At 48.1% G+C, this 23,194-nt stretch overlaps 1 protein-coding gene across 1 annotated transcript in view; it reads left to right on the forward strand.

Annotated features, from left to right (window-relative positions):
- Window positions 1–22,852: 22,852 nt before the first annotated feature.
- YWHAQ (tyrosine 3-monooxygenase/tryptophan 5-monooxygenase activation protein theta) overlaps window positions 22,853–23,194 on the forward strand; it is a 47,568-nt gene continuing 47,226 nt past the window's right edge. Inside the window, exon 1 of the mRNA XM_004028819.5 lies at window positions 22,853–23,148. The gene's annotated coding sequence lies outside the window, so the exon portion shown is untranslated. The remainder of the gene's footprint in view (window positions 23,149–23,194) is intronic.

The following is a 23,194-nucleotide window of genomic DNA, read 5'->3' on the forward strand; positions in this document are numbered from 1 at the left end:
TCAGTATCATTCAGAGAACTATAGTTCTATAGAGTCACACACACACAACGCAATCTCTATCTCACAGCATTCTCTCCTCTCCCCAGTCCTAGTACATAGATGTTGTTCTTACTTTCAGAGATAGAAACTGACGACCAGAGATTTAGGTTAGCGGCCCAAGGTCACACAGCTAGTGACTATCTCAGAATAAAAATCCTGGTTGTTCAGGCTAACATCTATGCTGTGTCCACTTGATTTATACGGGAGGTTTCCTCCCATACAAATAAAACACCCCATTGAGATAACAATACGAATAATCTGTATGAAAAGTCTGTTCTGTTCTGTTCTTATGCTAACTCCTTAGTCTGTAGAAACAAAGCAGTTCACAGACACCCAATAGAAGCAATGAAAGCATCTCCCATTGTCTTTTCCACCACGTGCTCCTAAGAGGAAAACTGATGGGCCAACAAAGATTGGCCCCAAGCATGGAATCTCCATGAAAGAACAATGCTTTTTTAAAAAGGCATTATAAGCAGAATACAAAATTATAGGTTCACTGTGGTTACCACGGAGGAGGATGAAATGCATATGGAAATAGACAAAGGCTGGAAGGGAAATGCAAACATTCAATCAGTCCAATGGCAAAGGGATGGTTTATTTTTCTTTCTTAAAAATGTATTTAATGACTTTATCATATTTGTGCAATAACAAAAAAGACTCTCATATAATGCACAAATATTCATAATCTGAAATACAGAAGACCTCCAAGCAGTGGTATAAACCTAAGCTGCAGCTCCCAGAGTCCCTGGGATATTGCTGCTTGGTTGACCATGTTCGACCTTGACCAGTTCCGTTAACAGTCACCATAGAGATGGAGAAGAGAGAGAGGCGGAGCAGTCTTTCCACCATGCAGTTTGGCTGACTGCTTGTTACTATAACATTTTGAATACAGACTGTTCCCTACATCTCTGTTTTTGTAGAGCCTTGTCTTCAAGTCAGAGTTCATTAAATTCTGCTGACTTCCCAGAGCACCTACTATGTGCTGGGCCCCAGATATATAAGAATAGTAGGCTAGGCCCCTACCTAGTGACAGCTCATAGCAGGCTCAGTTCTTGGTGGTTTTTGGAGCCTGTGGAGGGTGAAGCATCATACGCTCCCAAACTGCTTCAAAACTTAAAAATAATAGAACCCATAATGTACCCTCTAAGTCTCCAAATCTTGCTAAGTAATTGCTAATCTTGCTAAGTAATTGCTAAGGCTTTTTCTTGTCTTTTCTTTTCTTTTCCTTCTTTGTTTTTTGGCTCACTAGACAGGACACGAGATATGTATATTTTATTTTTATCACTAGACTGTATCACCAACTTCTGGAGAACAGAGGCTGTGTTTAATTACCTATATTCCTGGCATAGGGCCTAGCACTGGCCACCTACTGGGCAGTACGGACTCAGTGTTTGCTGAATATACTGAGCATCCAGAATGAACTCGGCACTGTGCTCCTGAATGAAAGAGTGAATGGATGGGTGCATGGATGGATGGGGCACTAGATGGAGGGTGGAAGGATGGATGGATGGATGGATAGATAGGTCGATGAGTGAATGGATGAATAGGTGGATGGGTGATTGGGTGGATGGATGGATGGGGGTATGCATGGTGGGAGGTTGGATAGATGGATGGATAGATGGATGAGTGGATGGATGAATAGGTGGATGGGTGGATGGATGGATGGATGGATGGATGGATGGATGGATGGATAGATGGATGAGTGGATGGATGAATAGGTGGATGGGTGGATGGGTGGATGGGTGGATGGATGATGGAAGGATGGATGAATGGATGGGTGGATGGATGGATGGATGGATGGATGGAGAGTAAGGCACTGCATCAAGATACAGATGCACAAGTTGGGAAACAGGAGGAAAGTTTAATCAAGAACTATTCACGAAGTGGAGGAAAATGTTTATGGCAATCAGTAATGGATGCAGTTCCCTGGGGTAAGAAACAGAAGGAGCAGTTACCACCCCTAGTCCTGAGGGACAAAGGGAAAAAAATAATGACCAGAACCCAAAGAGAGGAACTGACCAGAGAGGAAGCATCAGGGAGAGGGAAGTAGGCAGGTCACACATACAATGTGTGGCCTTTTCCCACTGACTTTTTTCTTTTTTTTTTTTTTTTGATTATACTTTAAGTTCTAGGGTACATGTGCACAATGTGCAGGTTTGTTACATATATATACACGTGCCATGTTGGTGTGCTGCACCCAGTAACTCGTCATTTACATTAGGTATATCTCCTAATACTATCCCTCCCCACTCCCCCGACCCCACAACAGGCCCCGGTGTGTGATGTTCCCCACCGTGTCCAAATGTTCTCATTGTTCAATTCCCACCTATGAGTGAGAACATGTGGTGTTTAGTTTTCTGTCCTTGCGACAGTTTGGTCAGGATGATGATTTCCAGCTTCATCCATGTCCCTACAAAGAACATGAACTCACCCCTTTTTATGGCTGCATAGTGTTCCATGGTGTATATGTGATACATTTTCTTAATCCAGTCTATCATTGATGGACATTTGGCTTGGTTCCAAGTCTTTGCTATTGTGAATAGTACCGCAATAAACATACAAGTGTATGTGTCTTTATAGCAGCATGATTTATAATCCTCTGGGTATATACCCTGTAATGGGATGGATGGGTCAAATGGTATTTCTAGTTCTAGACCCTTGAGGAATCGCCACACTGTCTTCCACAATGGTTGAACTAGTTTACAGTCCCACCAACAGTGTAAAAGTGTTCCTATTTCTCCACATCCTCTCCAGCACCTGTTGTTTCCTGACTTTTTAATGTTTGCCATTCTAACTGGTGTGAGATGGTATCTCATTGTGGTTTTGACTTGCACCTCTCTGATGGCCAGTAATGATGAGCATTTTTTCACGTGTCTGTTGGCTGCATAAATGTCTTCTTTTGAGAAGTGTCTGCCCATATCCTTTGCCCACTTTTTGATGGGGTTGTTTGATTTTTTTTCTTGTAAATTTGTTTATTTGTAGATTCTGGATATTAGCCCTTTGCCCACTGACTTTTTTCATGTAGCATAATGTCTTCAAGGTTTATGCATGTTGTATTTTATTTCATTTGTTGTCTAATAGCATTCCATCCTGTCGATCTTGTTTATCTGGAATGCATTATGGATGCTGCTATGAGCATTTGTGTGCAAGTTTTTGTGTGTACATATGCTTTCATTTCTCTTGGAAATATATGCAGCGGTGGAATGGCAGGGTCATGTGGTAACTCTGTTTAGCCTTTTGAGGAACTGCTAGACAATTTTCCAGCCACTGTTAAGTGTCTGCCCCAGTTAACATTCCCACAAGCAGCACACAAGGGCTCCAGTGCCTCCACATCCTCATCAACACATTATGATCTGTCTTTTTGATATGTAGCTGTCTTTTGATGCATCCTAGTGGGTGTGAAGTGGTGTCTCATTGTAGGTTTCATTTGCATTTCCCTGAGAGCTAATGGCAAACATAGTTTTGCCTTGTTACTTCATCTGCAGCAGTGTCAGTAAAAGACAGTGTGTTAGGTTTGGAGGGAACTTGGATGTCACTGCTCCAACTTTGTCATTTTCTAGATGGGAAAACGAAGGCTCAGAGCAGACCAGGGGCTTGCCCACATTCAAGCAATCAGTCAGGGGAAACCCTGGGGGTAGGGCTCAGGTTTTCTGACCCCTGGACTGTGACTTCTTTCTCTGTCATCTGGATCAGAGGACAGGTGCTATGCCCCTCCAGTGCTGTCCCCACCCTTCTTCACCCTGCACTATGCCCAGAGAGGCTGGGGCATACCAGCTACATCAATGCATCCCTTGCCCTCTAGTTTCTTTCTTTCTTTCTTTCTTTTTTTTTTTTGAGATGGAGTCTCACTCTCTCTCCTGGGCTGGAGCGCAGTGGTGTGATCTCAGCTCACTGCAACCTCCATCTCCCAGGTTCAAGTGATTCACCTGCCTCAGCTTCCCGAGTAATTGGGACTACAGGTGCGCACCACCATGCCCAGTTACTTTTTGTATTTTTAGTAGAGATGGGGTTTCACCATGTTGGCCAGGCTGGTCTCGAACTCCTGACCTCAGATGATCCACCCACCTGGGCCTCCCAAAGTGCTGGGATTACAGGCGTGAGCCACCGTGCCTGGCCCTGGTTTCTTTTTTTTTTTTTTTTTTTCTTTTTCTTTTCCTTTTTTTTTTTGAGACGGAGTCTCGCTCTGTTGCCCAGGCTGGAGTGCAGTGGCACCATCTCAGCTCACTGCAACCTCCACCTGCCAAGCTCAGCACCACCACATCCTGCTAATTTTTGTATTTTTTGTAGAGACAGAGTTTCACCATGTTGCCCTGGCTGGACTTGAACTCTTGGCCTCCCAAAGAGCTGGGATTACAGGAATGAACCACGGCACCCGGCCGCCCTCTAGTTTCTTATGGGGTTCAGCCAGTGGAAGGCACCAGCTAGAGACTGGCATGCAGGAAGTGCTGAGGCTGTGTGACCTGGTTCCCTTGAGGGTAGACCAAAGAGTGAAGACAGGCTGGGAGGGAGACTTGGTCAGGTGAGCAGCCAGCCAGCAGGAGCCTCTTTCAGAGGAAGATGTGGGTTTATTTATCTCTCTTGCTCTCTCTTATGCAGAAAGCTCTTCACTGCTGCTCAGCCCTGGAGAGGGGGAGGAGGGGCAAAGCTCCCCCGAACCCCACACCCCCTCGCAAGTGATTGCTAACATTTATCATGTGTTTGCCAAGTGCCAGGACAATACCAAACACCTCAAAGGCATTAGCTCATTTTATATTTGCAGGAACCCTAGGAGGCAAGTCCAGTTTCCAGATGAGGACGTTCAGGTGTGGAAGGAGTAGCTGTCAAGGTCACGCAGCAATGCAGGTGCAGTCGGTGGCAGGACCAGACATAGAAACTCCTGTTTTGGCACAATCTAGACTCCATTCTTCACCCTGCCCCCAACCCTGCATTCTGCTGCAGGGCCAGGCTGTGCCACCGAGAGGTCACCATCTGTAGCACCCACCTGGCTGCCTCGAGGTCTAGAGTCCTGGGACTGTGACGGGACCAGGTACCAGCTGGGAGGCAGGCCATCCATAAAGGCCTCATGGAAGCTGAACAGGCCTCACTGGGCATGGAAAACAGCCCTCCCTACTGCATCACGGGTCACTGTTGCAGCTGAGGAGGGAGGAAATCCAGGTGTGTTATACTTGCGGCACATCTCAATGCAGACTCATCACATTTCAAGCATTCAATAGCCACGTGTGCTTAGTGGCTACCACGTTAGTGCATTTTGAAATGAAATTTCATAATAAATTTTTAATAATAAAGGCTCAGGAAAAGCGGGTAACCTTCCCAAGGTCACATAACTAGAAATGGCAGCGTTGAGGTGTGAACCTTGCCTGTCTGACACCAGACCTGGGCATTGCCCAATACCCCACACAACGAGGGGCCTCAGGGTGCAGATCTGGGTGTGGTTTGGAACATCGCATCCTGCACTGCCTGGCCAGAGGGGTTGCCTGCTGACTTCCAGCTCAGCCTCCCGGTTGTGATGATGGCACTCAGCGGGTACGGGGTCGGGTAGGGAGGCAGAAAGATGCAGTCTATATGTCCTGCAGGGAGGACTTGCACCCAAAAAGCCAAGGGATCCTTGGCGGTTGAGGCTGTAACCCAGAGACAATCAGTCATTTTCTGCCACTCATTCCTGTCTCAGCAAAGCCCACCTGGTTGCAGGGCCCAGCCCTCCCCGGGAAAGCCAGGAGCGTGCTGTTTCCAAACTCCCAATATTTGCTGTCCTTGCAAACCAATAAGGCCGCAGCTTGCAAAGAATGCTGATGGAATCAATGGCATCTGAGGGTGACTTTGAAAAAGAACAGGAGTACTGCTGAAACAGCTCACTCAATGACAGGGACATCAATGAGAGAACTAGAGAGGGATCAATACCCTGAAGGTGAACCGTTTGCAAACTGGAACCACTATTGAGCAACTGACAAGCCAGCCTCAGAAGTGGGCAACCACGGGAACATAAAGGGAGGTGCTTACAAGCCCCCAGACCCATCTTTTTTTTTTCAAGCAGAGAGTTCTGCTTATGCACATGTGATGGAAGTCTCTTTACCAAATCATGAGTCTCTTTGATTTTCAGAGCTTCAAAAGAGATCCTGGATTCCTTTGACCTGAGTATCATTTCACAAACCACTTCAGGTCTCAATAAATAAGAAGTGGTTTCAGCTCTGAAGCGCCTGCTTTACCACATAGTGCAAGGGTCTGGAACCAGAGCCAGGACTGGGAAATTCAGAGATCTGGATTCAAGTCTTGGTTCTGCCATTAACCAACTGGGAGCTCTCAGATACCACATTTACCTAGTCTGAGCTGCAGTTTCCCCTTCTATAAAGTGGGTCCAGATGACATGTGGTGTCCAAGGTGTGCCCATTCCTTAGTGACAAGGGGGGAATAAGGATTGCTGGGAGAATTCAAAGAAAAATATCTCGCATATAGAAGGAGCTTAATAAGTGATTGTAAATTGAATGAAGGTAACAGGTAAATTCTAGATCCCTCTGGGCTCCATTTATCATTTTTTGTGTTGTCACTCCCACCCACCTCCTCTGCCCCATCTCTCACTTTCCCTGCCTGGTACTTGAAGCTCCCAGCACTATCTCCCTGTTTGTATCTTCCTGCGCATGCTGCTTTTCATGTATGACTGTCTTTGCATATACCGTTTCTCCTGCCTCAAATTCCCTTCCATCCTGCACTGGCTTGCCTAACCCTTATTCATTCTTTAAAACCCAGGGTAGGTGTCATTTACTCCTGACCTCCCTTCCTGCACATTATGAGTGAGTTTCCATTCCCAAACAGCATTGATCTCTTCTTCTCTGGGGCTGCCTCAGCACTGTGGAGACTTTTTCCCTGTGTGTACAGAATTGTACTGTAATTGATTTTTATCCCCACTGAACTGGGACTCCCCGAGGGCAGGGACTCCTTGTTCCTCATTGTGGCCCCAGCCTGGGACCATGCTCAGGAAGATGGGTATGGTTCTAACATGCCTCACAGCACCTTATTACTCTGAGAAGGCCCGAGGATGTGCCGGACATCCTATCTGGGGGGGCTTTGGTCCCCTGAAGAATCCAGGCTTTCCTATATCCGGGAGATCCCTTCCCCAAACACTCCCCAGAGATATGTTCTCCCTGCAACTAAACACGAGGCTGGCTGTACGGGGGCTGGGCGCTGGCGAGAGCCTGGTAAGGAGCCCTCTTTACAGCCAGGACACACCAAGCCCTCCCTTCCTCTTCTTCCTCCATTGCTGCCATTATCCATTAAAGCAGCACTGCCCCAGAGGACCAGGAGAGCCGGAGGAGTAGACAGATTATAGGGAGTTCTCCTCCACCCATTCCCTCTCCTCCCCTCTAGCTCTCTTTCTCCTTTAAAAAAAACATTTGTGGGCAGCTTACCATGGGATCCACATTACTTATCACAGCTACTCAGGATACAGAAACCAACATCACAGCCCCTGCCTTGGGAGAGCTCATGGGCCAGTGGGAGGAAGCACAGAAGGAAACCCATGGTTGCAAGGGAGGGCAGGAAATGCAATGCTGAGGTCCACCAGGTGCCAGCATGCAATGAGAGAGCAAGGGGCAGGGCGAGGGCAGACACTGTGCAGATGGTGCCCTGTCCCGGCCCTCGCTGAACAGGCGAGGGAGCTTGAAGAACAGCCTGCACCCTTGGTGGGCTGCCTCTGCCGCGCCTCTTCTCTGGGTGTCTCCTGAACCTTGCAAAAGCACAATGGTGGGCAGTGGTGGCCCTAGGGTCAGGGCTGTTTGGAAAAGAGTAGGAGAAAATTTAGAAGTGGAGAACCTTGGGTTTTTTTGTTGTTTTTTTTTTTGAGATGGAGTCTCGCTCTGTCGCCCAGGCTGGAGTGCAGTGGCGCCATCTCAGCTCACTGCAAGCTCCGCCTCCCAGGTTCACGCCATTCTCCTGCCTCAGCCTCCCAAGTAGCTGGGACTACAGGTGCCCACCACCATGCCTGGCTAATTTTTTGTAATTTTAGTAGAGATGGGGTTTCACTGCGTTAGCCAGGATGATCTCGATCTCCTGACCTCATGATCCGCCCGCCTCGGCCTCCCAAAGTGCTGGGATTACAGGCATGAGCCACCGCGCCCGGCCAAGAACCTTGGTCTTAAAGGATGAGTAGACCCTTGTCAGTAACAAAGAGTGGGACATTCCAGGTAGAGGGAAGAGCATGATGCAGGGAGGGAGGAGGGCAGAAGAGGGGCTGGTGAACAGGGGGACTGCCAGAGAAAGTGGAGCGGCGGGCAAGGACCAGGACTGGGGGCCTGATGCCACGCCCAGGGGTTTAATTATCCTGGGCAGGTGAAAAGCCATGGAAGGGGTGCATATGCGGGAGTGACATCATCTGCCTCTCCTTCTACTTATGTCTCCCAGAACCTCTAGGCTCTCTGTAGGTAGAGCCACAAACGCCACTCACGTGCCATGTGTTGAGTTTCTCAGCCTCCTGCAGCCTCCTCAGGATTAGCCCCGGCAGCACTTCACTCTCCTGAAGCAGCCACATCCTCGCACAGCTTTTCTCGCTGGGAACCCATCAATGCAGCTCTCCAGTGCACTGAGTCTGAACCCCACTGCCAGGAGTGACAGTCAAAATACCTCACCTCCCACCCAACGTGGCAGAGTCCCAGCAGCAGCAGAGCTGGAGGCCCCCACCCACCACCCCCAGGGCTGAGCCAGGCATTGACCCTTTCATTGCTAGATCAGGGTGTGGAGAGTTTATAGGGTTCCAGGAAAGAATGGGAGTGGCAGGAAGGCATGCACGATGCTTGAGGACAGCAGCTCTTTACTCATGGGAGCACCTATTTCAGTATGTTCACAACCCACACACCTGTCCAGGGCATACACCGTCCACATCGGCCCTTAGGTAAAGACCTGGAAGAGAAGCTTCCTGAAGTTCCTTCCAGCAATGACAGGGAGGCCCCTAATCCAAGTGACGGAGGGCTCAATGTGAGACTAAACAAGACTTTGAACTGGAAGGCACTTTTGTTGGTCAGTTACTGTAGCGCAGTTACTTCTGCGCTAACCAGGAGAATGACTCTGTACTTGAAACTCTGGCCAGGGATGAACTCACTTTCGAAGAACTCTGGAGTACACAATGGTTTTCCTGCCTATGCTTTTTCACAAAAGCTGTCAGGAGCCTAGAATTTCGCACCAGGAAATACAGACAAATATTTGCTATCATCAGAAACCTGTAAAACCGGTCACCAAGTGAAGAGCATGTGTGAACAGGGTCTCTGATGAGACATTGGTCCCTGCAAGGCCTGCTGGATACTCACTTTTCAATCATCATCAGTTGGCCACACTGGAATCCAGGCAGACACGCACGAAAACATACAGCATGCACTGATGGCAGGCAGCCCCAAGCGGTGTCTCACTTACTTGAAACGAGGAATTAGGCCTGGCAGGTGACTAAGTTGGAATTTCTGAGGTTAATGATCTAGAATAAATAATTTGTGCTACAAAAGATGCTTGAAATTAATATTTGTTGAATATCTACTATGCATTCAACACTCTGTTAGGTGCTGGGAGAAACACAGTCTCTGCCTTCAAGTTGGGGAACTACCATGGCACATGGTGAACAATAAATTGCTTTTCAACAACACTGAAAAATGTAAAGGACCCTAAAAATATACGGTGATATAAAATCTCAAGCCTCACAACCAAAGTAACTTCCAAATAGATGTTTATCTTCATGAGCAATTTCTAAACGCACCTTGAAGCTTTTTCCATCAACAAATATTTGACTCTCTTACCAGTCAGTCAATTGGGTACGTGCCCAGCCCTGTGGATTGTTGCCTACAAAGCCAATGATTTTAAACTACACACTGCGAAGAAGAAACACACATGGGTTCTCTCTTGGGTAGGGAGAGCCTAACCCTGTGGGAACAGTCCGGGCTAGAGCCGTTTCCTACTGTGTGGGTTTCCAAGATGCCTCCAATCCATGCACCTGCACTCTAGCACCTGTGTCTCTTCTCAATCAACAGACTTCACATTGGCCCACTCTGTGTTTCAAATACAGATGTCAGCCCTGCACCTAATCACAGCCCAGCAGCCTCCTCAGAACTCAGTGGTGTCCCTCAGCCTGGCCTCCCACAGGGAAAGTCCCATTATCTGAGGCTGTAGACAAGATTCTGTACCCAGAACACAGCTTTCAAGAGGGCACCCAAAGGGGAGCTCCGAGTGGCAAGGAAGGCTCTGAGGCTCAGAGAGGGGGGCAGAGGAGCTTCAGGGATGGGTCTATGGCCTGAGAGAGGAGAGAGAAGAGGGTCTCACCCCTTCTCTACCTCCGGTGCACCCAGATTCAGAGGAGATTTGGGCATCACGGGGGTAGAAAAGGAAACCGCACAGCTGCTAAGGAAGACTAGGCAGGGTGATTTGGGACCAGAGTAAGTTGGGAGAAGTGAGAAAGGAAGAGAATGAGGCTGGCAGAAATGTCACACTCCAGAAAAGCTGAGGCTGAGTCTACAGGGACAGGGGAGGCCCCGCAGGGAAGGTGGGACACTCTCTTCAGAACACAGGAATGGACAGTTCCATCTCCCTCTCAAGAACAACCGCAGGCTGGGCACAGTGGCTCACGCCTGCAATCCTTGGGAGGCCGAGGCGGGCAGATCACGAGGTCGGGAGATTGAGACCATCCTGGCTGACATGGTGAAACCTCGTCTCTACTGAAAATACAAAAAAATTAGCCGGGCGCAGTGGCTCACTCCTGCAATCCCAGCACTTTGGGAGGCAGAGGCGGGCGGATCATGAGGTCAAGAGATTGAGACCATCCTGGCTAACACAGTGAAAAGCCGTCTCTACTAAAAATATGAAAAATTAGCTGGGCATGGTGGCAGTTGCCTGTAGACCCAGCTACTCAGGAGCCTGAGGAAGGAGAATGGCATGAACCCGGGAGGCGGAGCTTGCAGTGAGTGGAGATCGCACCACTGCACTCCAGCCTGGGGGACAGAGTGAGACTCCATCTCAAAAAAAAAAAAAAAAAAAAAAAAAAAAGAACAACTGCAAAGCGCAGGGCGTCAGGGCTGAATGAGTCTTTGGAGATAATGATGATGATCAGTTTTATCATAACAGACAGCAGCAACCACTATGAACTGAGCACTCACTGTGGGTCACACGCTGGGCAGGGCTTTACACAAAGCATCTCATTTAATCCTCACAGCAACCGCTGTGCTAAAGAGGAAACAGAGATGCAAAGAAGTTAAGCCGCTCTCCCAGGGTCACCGAGTTCGTGGCCGCCTGGACTGGAACCCAGGTCTTCTGATCACTTCAGATCCTGTGTTTAGTCAGCTGTCTTTTGAATGCAAGCTTCAGATAATTTTTCTCAGCACAGGATCTGTTCTGAATTGTCATTGCTCATTTCATGACCATAAACTACTTTTGTAAGTGATTTCTCTTTTATAAAATGGATGAGAGCATGCAATGGTCAAATTTGCCCTAAAGTCCTCTCACACATCTTACGGGAATGATATGGGAGAATGTCCTTCACCATCTAAATAGGCTGTAATTCTGAAATATTTATGAATTGATAGGATCAGAGGATTATGTAAAACTCCTGTACGATCATAATCGCCTCTCTGTCTCACACAAGAATGGGTGTGGGGGTTAACATCGTGAAAATAAAATAGAAAAAGACGGCTCGGGCTGAGTGCAGTGGCTCACGTCTGTAATCCCAGCATTTTGGGAGGCCAAGGCGGGCAGATCACTTGAGGCCAGGAGTTCAAAACCAGTCTGGCCAAGATGTCGAAATCCTGTCTCTACTAAAAATACAAAAATTCGCTGGGCATGGTGGCACGTGCCTGTAGTCCCAGCTACTCAGGAGGCTGAGGCAGGAGAATTGCTTGAACCCAGGAGGTGGAGGTGGCAGTGAGCCCAGATCACGCCACTGCACTCCAGCCTGGGCAACAGAGTGAGACTCTGTCTCAAAAACATAAAAAAAATAAAAATAAAAAGATGCCTTGGAGTGACCTTGGATGCCTCTTGACTTCCGCATCTAATCAATATCTCTGCAATCTCTCTCACCACCCTCCTGCACACACCCCCCACCCCACTGCCACTGTCATCATCACCTCTGAAGTTCTCTGCAGCCGCCTCCTACCCCAAATCCTCCAACCTATCCTTTACAATGTAGCTGGGGGGACTTTTCTTAAAAATCCCATCAGGTGCCCCTCGGGCTTAAAAGCATTGATGATAGAGACAGAAAGTAGGATGGTGGCGGTTGCCAGGAACTAGGGGGAGGGTAGCATCGGGGGTTAGTGTTAAATGGGTGCAGTTTCAGTTTTACAAGATGAAAGAGTTCTGGAGATGGATGGTGGTGCTGGCTGCACAGCATTTGGAATGTATTTAGTGCCACTGGACTGTACACTTAAAAATGGTTTACATGGTAAATTTTATGTATATTTATCACAATAAAAAATCAATTTAAAAAGTATCTGATAATTTCTAATGGTCTCAGGATACAATGTCTTTTCCTCAGGGAGATACTCAAGGGTCCGAAGAATGTGGTTTCAGGCCAGGCGCAGTGACTCACACCTGTAATCCCAGCACTTTTGGAGGCTGAGGAAGGAGAATCGCTTGAGGCCAGGAGCTTGAGACCAGCCTGGGCAACATAGCAAGACCTCTGTCTCTACAAAAATAAGAAAATAAAACAAAATGTAAGACTCAATGGGTTAAAAAAAAAACTCAGCAGGTTTTAAAGATTGGGGTAAAAGGAATGTGGTCCCAATCTTTTGTTTTGTTTTGTTTGAGACGGAGTCTTGCTCTGTCGCCCAGGTTGGAGTGCAGTGGCGCGATCTCAGCTCACTGCAACCTCCACCTCCCAGGTTCAAGTGATTCTCCTGCCTCAGCCTTCCAAGTAGCTGGGATTACAGGCACCCACGACCACGCCCGGCTAATTCTTGTATTTTTAGTAGAGATGGGGTTTCACCATCTTGGCCAGGCTGGTCTCGAACTCCTGATGTCGTGATCCACCCACCTCGGCCTCCCAAAGTGCTGGGATTACAAGCGTGAGCCACCGTGCCCAGCCATGTGGTCCCAATCTTCAGCAACAACCTCACCTCCCACCTCCTTGCCTGCTGCCCACATGCACACCATATCCCAACAAATCTGTTCCAAAATCGCCACACCTTCTCATGACTCCTTGCCCTGTACATGCTGTTCCTTCTCTCTGGGATGCACCTCTCCCTCTACAAATGGCTGGGAACATCTTAAGACCCATTTAAATAAGTCACCTCCTCTGCAAAGCCTTCACACCTCCACACACTTGGCACCCGATGTGACCTTCTTCTCAAAGGCACAGGCCATGTCTTTGTCCTCTAGGTCTCCCCAAGGCCTAGCAGACACTCAGTGAATGTTTATTAACTGTTTAATGAATACGAGTTTTGTCCTCATCCTGGGGGAGTTGACAAGACCTACATAAACGAAGTAATTCATTTCTAAAAAGTGTGATGCAATCTAGAGGTAGAATCACAACTTCAACAAGAGAGAGATCTTTGTGGGTCACGGAGGAGGGCGAGTCTGGGGAGGGAAAAGCCTTCCAGGTAGGGACATCAATGACAGCAAAGCTCCCCCAACCTTTTCCAGAGAGAGAAAGATGAGATCCAGGCTAAGGCTTTTCCCAGGCTCCAGCTTTTGCACACTGTCCATGCATGGCTTTTGCTTTTTTTTTCTGCCACGTAGACTGGAAACCCAAGTATAACTGCAGGGGATGTGCTATTTTCAGGCTGCCCAGCCTCTGAAGCCCCTTCCTTTGTTGGAAGAATTCCCCACTTTATGAACCTTAGTGGGAAGTGGAGCCCACTTTTCACTTTGAAAGGTGTACATTCTAGATACTTACTCCCCCTAGCTTATCTTTAACCTTGGCGTGGCACATGACTCGGACCTGGCCAGACACCACAGCCAGGATTTTGAATCTGGAGTGAATGACCCAAAGCAGCAGAGACTGTGGAGAATTCCTTTGTGGGGCAGCAGCAAGGCTTAGTGTCATGGATTTCAATGAGAGTAGAGGGTCCTGGACCGTGTCGGCGTCCAGGTTCCAGGACCTGGTGCCACGGAGTCAGTGCAGCATGGTCTGATGTCTGCTGTTCAGTGGCAGAAGCAACAGGGATCTCCCTGGGAGAGGTCTGCAGGGTGATTTTGGCCATTGGTTCTAGCTGCACACCCTCCCAGCGCCTGCTCATTCTATAAGCCTGCTTCACCAGCCTTCTCACAATCAGTAAGAAGTAATAGTCTTATATTCACATCCACTAGAGTTGGTTTCTTTCACTTGCAAATAAGGACTCTGATATAGTAATTAACACAGACCAAGCTAGGCCCCAGGAATTCAGGAAAGGGAAGGAAAATATGCATTTTCTGAGCATCTACTAGGTGCTTACTAGTGTTCTACAAAATTCAGCTAATGTTCCTAGATGTGCTTTTTTCCTGGATGCTTTGAGGATCTTGGAGTGATAATTTCATCTGTGCTGCCCAGACCTCTGAGAGTGCAGGGGCTGTCAGAGCCCTGCTTCATCAGCATCATTTCCAGGCCGAGGTTTCAGCATCAGCCTCCAGATCCCAGCCCTGGCAGGGACAGCTTATATGGCAGCTACAACTGTCCAGCAAAGACCCAAGACTGCCTGCTTTGGCCTGGTGAGCTAAATCCTCATTTCACTGACTTCTTGTATTTTTTATTTTAATCTCTCTCATTTGGTCTCATGTCCTAAATCTCTTGGCTCAAGAAGCGACAAGTTGCTACCTTTTGTCCTCTATTTCAGGAAGTTTGTGTGACGGTTGTAGCAGCTGGATTCCGTCTGAACACATTCCAGCAATTTGTCTGCTGCAGGATCCTTCAGAGTGAGGCTGGCCACATCAGTCTGGTCAGCTGCATCTCTGAGTTTCAGAACCAGGATCAGGGAGTGTGGCTGGGATCGTTTGCATCAATTATAGCAATTGCTGTCCCTAGGCAGAGAGCATCTCATATTAATAGCTGAGTGGGTTGGCAAAACTCCTTTTTTTCCCAGAGGTGACTTTTGATGTAACAAACTTTTATGTATTTTGTCTAGATGAATGAGGGCCCCAAATATCTTACCTGGGTTTGCCCTGGTTTAAGGAAATCCAGAAGAGAAATCATCCAAATAAATCAGCGTGATTGATCACATTCAAAAGGGTTCTTTTCTCTCTCTGCAAAAGGTTTCTTCACTGGGTTCTCTTAACTGTCAGGCCTTCTGGTGCAGTTGAGAATTTGTTTACAGAACTGGACATGACTAAGGGGAAGGAGGGTGGTCAGGGGCTGCCTGGATCTTCCAGCCCCTCCCAGCTAGAGTCACGGGTGCCTCCAGCTGTGTGCTGGAGCCTGGCCAGAGCCTGAAGCTGTCCTGACCAGCAGCCTCAGCTCTGTCCTTTGGGCACTGTGCACTGGCCTATGACTCTTCCTTCCATCCTTTGTGAATTCGTGCATTTGGCCATTGCTTTCTTGGCACCCAGCGTATCTGCCAAGCACTCTGCTAGGCACTGGGGCTACACAGGCAAATCACATGGACGTAGCACACCCTCTCTGAGATACCTTCAGCTATTGGACAAGTGGACCAGGGGAAGCAACATCAAGTAACTACCTGCTTGGGGAATCCAGGATGGGGGAGCTCACCTAGCCGAGAGGGGCTCAGAGCCCTAGAACACCCCATGGAGAAAGTGCCATTTCCTTGAAGACCTGAGAGATGAGCAGGTAGCCAGGGGAAGATGGCAGCAGAGCAAAGCCCAGAAGAGGCTGAAGCAGAGAGAAGGAATGGAGCCAGGAGAGAAGACAGGAGAGGAGTGGGGGAGCTCCTCACCAGCCTTCCTCCATGGAGCTTCCTAACAACCCTGCGGGGTAGGACTCTTACTACCATCATCCCCATTTTATAAATGGGGAAACTGAGGCACAGAGCAGCCAGCTGACCTGCCCAAAGTCACATATCTTGTGAGTAGTGCAGCCATGATTTGAACCCAGGTCATCTGGCTCCTGAGTCCAACCACCATGCTGAGCTGCAGCTGAATAACGGTGAAGGGTTTTAAGTCACAAAGCAAAATGAAGGTCACACTTGCACTTTTTACAGAGCTGCTCCCGCTGAAGGGGTTGAGGGTAGCACAGTGAGTCTCCCAGCATGGCCTGTGCTTTTAAAGTGCCCATGTGCTTGGTGCTGAGCTGGTTAGGGCAGGAGGGGGAGAGGCAGAAGAGTCCTCTGCACCATGGCTGCCTAGCTCTCCTGGCTGGTCACATTCCGACATTGTATCCAGATCCACCTTTTTGGGAGTCAGCCCTGTCCAAACGCAACTCCAGCACAAACAGAAACACCTGTGCCTTCCTCCCCTTTCCCAGGGGCCCCTCCACTGGGCAGCAGGAAGGATGGAAACACAGACTGGCATGACCTCAGTTGCTGTCCCCACAGGGGTCCCTTTCACTCCACAGCCTTCTGGTGCCTGAGCCCACACTCATGTCTCCCTTCTCTCAACTCCCATAGCACTTATTGTGAGAAGCACACAATCAACTCCTGTGTGCATTGTTCTCTAGCTGTTTTGTGGTCATTCATCTCTTCAACTATCTCGAATTGTCTGGAGATGAGTCATAATTAGGGAGATGATTATGTACCAAAACTTAAAAAAATCCCAACTCTCATATATGTCCAGAGAGACAGAGAGAGAAGGTATATGTCTACCTATAATATGAAGCATAAAAATATGAAATATAATGACCATTTTTTTTGTGATGATTAAGGCTAATTGCTGCGTACCTAGGGCCTGCCTGGGATATATGGGCCATGTACCCTGATGCTAATTGGCCCTGGCCTCTCCAGCTTTTTCATGAGCTCTTTATGGGTTTGTTGTCTCTGCCTTGTCCACTGATTGCCTTGCATAGACCATAGATATGGGTTCCCCAAAGCCCTAGCTGTTACTCTACTCAAAATCATCTGCGGAAATGTGGAGTAGATTTCAGATGAAGTGTCGGGACTAATTCTGCTCCCACCTTCTAAGTAACCACTTCTAGACTGCTGTGGACCAGGAAACCCGGTAACTGAACATCTTGCAACTGAAGAGAAAGGGGATCTTCCCTGCCTTTGCTGACCTCCAGGTTAGGCACCCACCTCTGTGCTCTCGGTCAAGCTCCTTCTAAGCACAGACTGTATCTTAATCATGCTGGAAACCCCAGCCCTTAGGACAGCATCTGGCACGTTGAAGATCTTTAAATATTTTGTGGAATGAATTAGCAGGAAATTGAGTCTGAGTGAGGGCCTGGAGAACACTCCTCTAAGTCTTGCATGTGTAAGCATCAGTGTGTGATCTTGCGACAGCTTTCTGATGGCTCAGGGACCTTCTGTTCTGGCTTGAAGGTTCTGGGTGTATTCTTCCGAGCAGATGCAATCCTGTATCTACAGAACATCTGCTGAAGACACAGCTCTGCCTTGAGTGCTTTCCTTCTGTGACTTTACTATTCTAGTGACTCTGTATATGGTTGGGCACATACTAAGCACACAATGCCAATGGTCAGCGTTATTGGAAATGCGTCCTGAATGGTCTGGATCCACTCTCCAAACAAGCCTTCACTGAATGCCTTCTGTGGCCCAGTAAAGTCACCAGTGACATGGAGGTCAGATGTAACTTCTCCCACTGGGAGGTAGCAGTCTGATGGTGGCAGTGGGAGAGGAGGGGAACCATGTAGACAATTAAAGGGAACAGACAAGGGACAAGAAGGCACCTCTTTCACTGCTGGATGTGTCGAGCGTAAAAACAGAGCCTTCCGTATGAAAATAAAATCAGCTTCTGACTCAGGGGTAGATATATATTCATCCACCCACCAACCTCAAATAACTAAACATTGTTCCCAGGCCAGCAAACACTGGAGCTTCTGTCTTCCATTGCAGGTAGCACAGATTCTTGTTTGTTGTAGTAGAAGATTAAAATCAGATAGACCTGTTTTTAAGTCTTTACTCTAAAGTTTACCAATTGGGATAGGTAATTGAACCTCTCTGAGCATCAGTTTAGTCAGCCAGGGGGAACTATAATACCTAAGTTTACCCAGCTGTTGAGCGTTCACCGAATACAAGATAACAAACAAACAAACAAACAAACAAACAAACCCTTACCCTCAAGAGGCTCATGGTCTGGTTAGGGAGAGAAGAGAGACTGATATGTTGCAGACATACATTAAAAGCTATTAAAAGATATCCATATCTGGCCAGGTGTGGTGGCTAACACCTGTATTCCCAGCCACTTTGGGAAGTCAAGGTGGGCAGATCACCTGAGGTCAGGGGTTCAAGACCAGCCTGACCAACATGGTGAAACCCCATCTCTACCAAAAATACAAAAATTAGCCAGGCGTGGTGGCATGTACCTGTAGTCCCAGCTACTTAGAAGGCTGAGGCAGAAGAATTGCTTGAACCCAGGAAGTAAAGGTTGCAGTGAGCCGAGATGATGCCACTGCACTCCAGCCTGGGCAACAGAGTGAGGCTCCATTTAAAAAAAAAAAAAAAAAAAAAAAAAGATATCTATATCATTTGTTGGGTAAAAAAAAAAAAAGGTTACTAAATGCTTTCAACAGAATACACACATGTATTTATATGTATGTGTACGTGTGTAGAGAGAGAGATTTATTATAAGGAATTTGCTCACACAGTTATGGATGCTGGCAAGTTCAAAACCTGCAGGCCAGCAGGCTGTAGACCCAGGAGAGCTCATGTTCCTTCTCTAGTTCTAAAGGCATCTATGGGGGACCCAGGAAGGGCCGGCGCTTCAGATGGAGTCTGAAGGCAATCTGCTGGAGAATGCCCTCTTGCTCAAATAAGGATGCTCTTTGTGTGTTCTTTTCAGGTTTCTGATTTGATGAGGCCCACCCACATTAGGGAGTGCAAACTGCTTATTCAAAGTCTACCGATTTAGGTCAGGCACAGTGGCCCATGCCTGTAATCCTAGCACTTTGGGAGGCCGAGGCAGGTGGATCACTTGAGGTCAGGAGTCCGAGACCAGCCTGGCCAACATGATGAAACCCTGTCTCTACTAAAAATACAAAAATTAGCCAGGCGTGGTGGTTCACGCCTATAATTCCAGCCACTCGGGAGGCTGAGGCAGGAGAATCGCTTGAACCAGGGAGGTGGAGGCTGCAGTGAGCCAAGATCACACCACTGCACTCCAGCCTGGGTGACACAGCGAGACTCTGTCTCAAAAAACAAAACCAAAAAAAACACCAACAACAACAAAGCCCACCGATTTAATGTTAATCTCATCCAAAAACACCCTCACAGAAACATCCAGAATAGTGTTTGACTAAGTATCTGGGCATTGTGACCCACCAAGTTGACACATGAAACTAACCATCACCCTGAACAAAGTGAATCAAGTTTCAAACTAAGGAATATGTAGAAAAACTTTCTTGACCAGGCTCCCTTGATTTCCCCGCCTGTGTGTGACTCTACGAAATCTCATTTAGCACCCACAGGCCGGAGCCGGGGGGCAACTTTCTCTGCCCACTGCACAGAAGCACCAATAATAATTATATGAAGAGTTTGGGTGAAAAGTCCCACTCAGATGTTTGCTTGTCACTAAACTAGCTGCCATATGGCAGGAAAGGAAGAAGTTTCTGGTGATCCACTGGTCTGAGCAAATAAATCACTGAAACGATTTATGAGAGTGAGCTTAACCTGAAGGACTCATTCATTCTGAAATGTACATGGAATGTAGCCATTCTGTAGACCATTAACTGCACTAATTACAACAATGATTCAAGAGATAAGCTTTCACTAAACATTTAATAAAGTTCTAAGGCTCTTGCAGCAGGATAGCATCCTGACAGCGCCGTACCCCACCCCCAAGCAGAGGGAAAGAAGGAAAAAAGAAAACACTACTTATGGAACACTTGCTATATGCTCAGCATTTTCCTATATGACAGCTCATCTAATCTCCAAACAACTCTGATGTAGCGATGATGATGATGATGATTTTTGAGACAGGGTCTCACTCTGTTGCCTAGGCTAGAGTGCAGTGGTGCAATCATGGCTCAAGCCAGCCTCGACCTTCTGGCCTCAGGCGATCCTCCCATCTTCAGCCTCCCGGGTAGCTGGGACTACACGCATATGCCATCACACCCAGCTAATTTTTATATTTTTTGTGGAGACAGGTTTTTGACATGTTGCCTACACTGGTCTGGAACTCTTGGGCTCAAGCAATCCACCCACCTCGACCTCCCAAAGTGTTGGGATTACAGACATGAGCCACTGTGCCCAGCTGGGATTATTTTGATAGATTACAGGTAGAGGGAATTGAGTTTCAGAGAAGATCAAGGTATCCAAGGCCAAATCATATATAAATAGCAGGGCTGAATTTAGGGTCTTCTGGCTCCAGGTTAATGTGCTCCTTTTTGTTCCAGGAGCTTCTTCATACCACGTAACTTAGAAAAAATAATAAGAACTTCATAAATAAAGTAATAATTTCTCAGTACTCCCTTTGCTAGCTGTCTGTTCCCTGCACTTCTTCCCAGTATGTTGGATGTGATGCTTAACAGGTTTCATATTTACTAGGGTGCAGCTCCTAGAAGACAGAGGCTGGTCTGATCTGTCCTAGGATCTCTACGGCATCTAGCAGAGATCTGGGGAGACTTGGTGAGGCAGCCTCAGCAGTGGTTAAAAAGATGGGCTTTGGCACCCAAACTGCATGGGGTCCATATCCAAGGTTCTGCCGCTCTCTAGCTGTGTGGCCCTGTACGTCATGCTTGACCACCCTGTGCCTTAATTTCCTTGTCTGTGAAATAGAGATGGTGAGTATAATAACACCTACTTTGTAGTTGCATTAAGCAGATTGGATAAGTTAATTCTTGCAAAAGACTTAAAATAGTGCTTGACATATGCAATCACTCAACACATGTTAGCTCTTTCTGTGTCCAGGGACTTCAAGTTCCCAGAGCCTTGTTTCTCTCCAACCCGAGTTCTTTCAGGCACAGAAGCCTTTAGCTATGTAGAGGGTCCTCTGAATCTTCCTAAAATGCAATTTTATACTGTGTTATTGGTTGGAAGCAGTTTTTACCCATGATTCCAGATGATTGCAACTAGATGAGTTGGTGTTCAATAAATATTTGATTGAATGAAAGGAGAAATTTCAGAGACTAAGGTACAGAAAGCAGCAAAAACTTGCCCAAGGTCACTGAGGGAGACCACAGCACAGCCTAGACTTTCTGACAAAGAATTTAGTGTGCTTGCTCCTTCTGGTAGTCCCTCTCTACTACAGAGGTTCCATCCCCTGACAATTTCCTCTCCAGGGTCTCTATCCCCCATCCACCTCCACTGGCTTCTCCCCTTGCCCGGGTTGCCTCTAATTTTGGTGAGCTTGAAATTCACTGGTCATACAGAAGGCATTTTATCTGACCTTCCACATGCAAATTCTTTCCATTGGGATTTCTCGGTGTCCAGCTCCACCCCAGCCCACAGGGCCATAAACACTCATGTGTCTGTAGCGGGGCCCCAGGGATTCCAGAAATAACAGCAGGGCCCTCCATTAGAAGGCTGGAACATAGTAAGGCATTTCTGCATTAAGACACAGGCCCTTTCCAATCCAGGCCGCTCCTGTCTGTCAAAGCACAAAGCAACCTTCACAAGTCAGGACAGGGAGGGGCAGTCAAGAGGGAGTCTGAATTTCTGGAAAGTCGGCACCTTCTCCTCCCATCTGTCTGCACTCTCAGATCTCCCATTCTAGAGATTCTCCGGATTCGCTCCAGTCTCCACTCAGAATGGGAAATTCTTTCTTGCCTGTGGCATTCTTGGGCCTTCTATGATCCATTCTCCTTAGACCTGCTGGAATCGGGATCATAGCAGCGTGAACCCAGAGGGCAATTCTCATCTTAAGATGGCACAGGGGCCACGCGCCAGACGGTCAGGGCAGCCACCCTGCCTGGATGGAGTTAGAGAACTGGGGAAGTGCAAGGAGAGACAGGAGTGGTTTAAGAGGAAAGAGAGCTGCCAGGGATGACCCTGAATGGGAGGGGCCTGGGGGAATCTTTCTCACTTCAGCAGGGTGTTCCCCAGGAGGAGAAAATCAGAAATCAACATCCAGGGAGAGGATTTCAGCTTTTCAAGTGACCTCTCACAAATAATACCAGAAACAAAAGCGTGTGCACATGTGACAATGATGTGAAAAATGATGTATTTAGGTGCATAACCTGGAAAGCCTAAAAGATACATAAAAATTGCTTTTTTTTGCGGGGAGAGATGTTATGGGCAGGGTTTTTTTGGGGGGGGTGGGAAGGGGTAGTAATAGGTGTTTTCCTGCAAATTGTGCTTAATGTCATTTCTCATTTTAAAGAAAACCACAATACTTGGCATTGTCACAGAAACTCCCCTGGATCTTCTGGGACCTACCTTTTCACAAGGGAATTTTTTGTTTTAGGATGCCCATCTGAAAACTTGAATTTATCATGTAAATGCCATACTGAAGACACCGTCTCCAGAATCAATTCTTCTTTAATGGTGATGCGGTTTGCTTAATTCGGAGCCCTAATGGCAACGTCATTAAGGTCTGGGTTTAGTGTCTTGGGATCCAAACCTTTGTCACGGATAGAAAGGTGGAGGAAAGAAAGGCCCCCGTGCTCTAAAACAGCTGAATATGTCACCCTCCGAAGTCCAGCCTCGGCCAGAGCCCGTGAGATGCAATGCACCATCCGCAGCGGGAGACGCAGCCGCCGCCTAGGAGGTCGTGCGCGCCTCTGGGTCTCGTGCCGCACCCAGAAGTGCCGGGGTGGCGGGGAGGCTGAGGGGAGTTGGTAACGGCATCGCCATGGCAACAGTGACGTCCTGTTACCCTGGATCTAATTGGAGGAAACCCCGTGGCCGAAGCCGCAGCCTGCCGGCCAACCGAACTTCCCCGTGCCGACCCACCCTCCTAGCCTCCGCGTTCCCTCCCGCTCCGCCCCCCTCGCCCCCTTCCGCGCGCTCGGTCCTCATTGGCCAGCGGCGCGCCGGGGGCGGGACTCTCGGGACAAGCTCGGCTCATCATTGGGTGATGGACCGCCCCTCGGCCCCGGGGTAGGCTGACACGGGAGGGTCCGCAGCTAAAGCCAAAAGCAGATCAAAGTGGTGGGACTCGCGTCGTGGCCGCGGAGACGTGAAGGTGAGCGCCTGGGTCGGCCCGCGGGCTTCCTCCGGCCGCGCTCAGA

This window comes from Gorilla gorilla, chromosome 12 (genome assembly GCF_029281585.2).
Source record: "Gorilla gorilla gorilla isolate KB3781 chromosome 12, NHGRI_mGorGor1-v2.1_pri, whole genome shotgun sequence".
Lineage (NCBI taxonomy): Eukaryota > Metazoa > Chordata > Mammalia > Primates > Hominidae > Gorilla > Gorilla gorilla.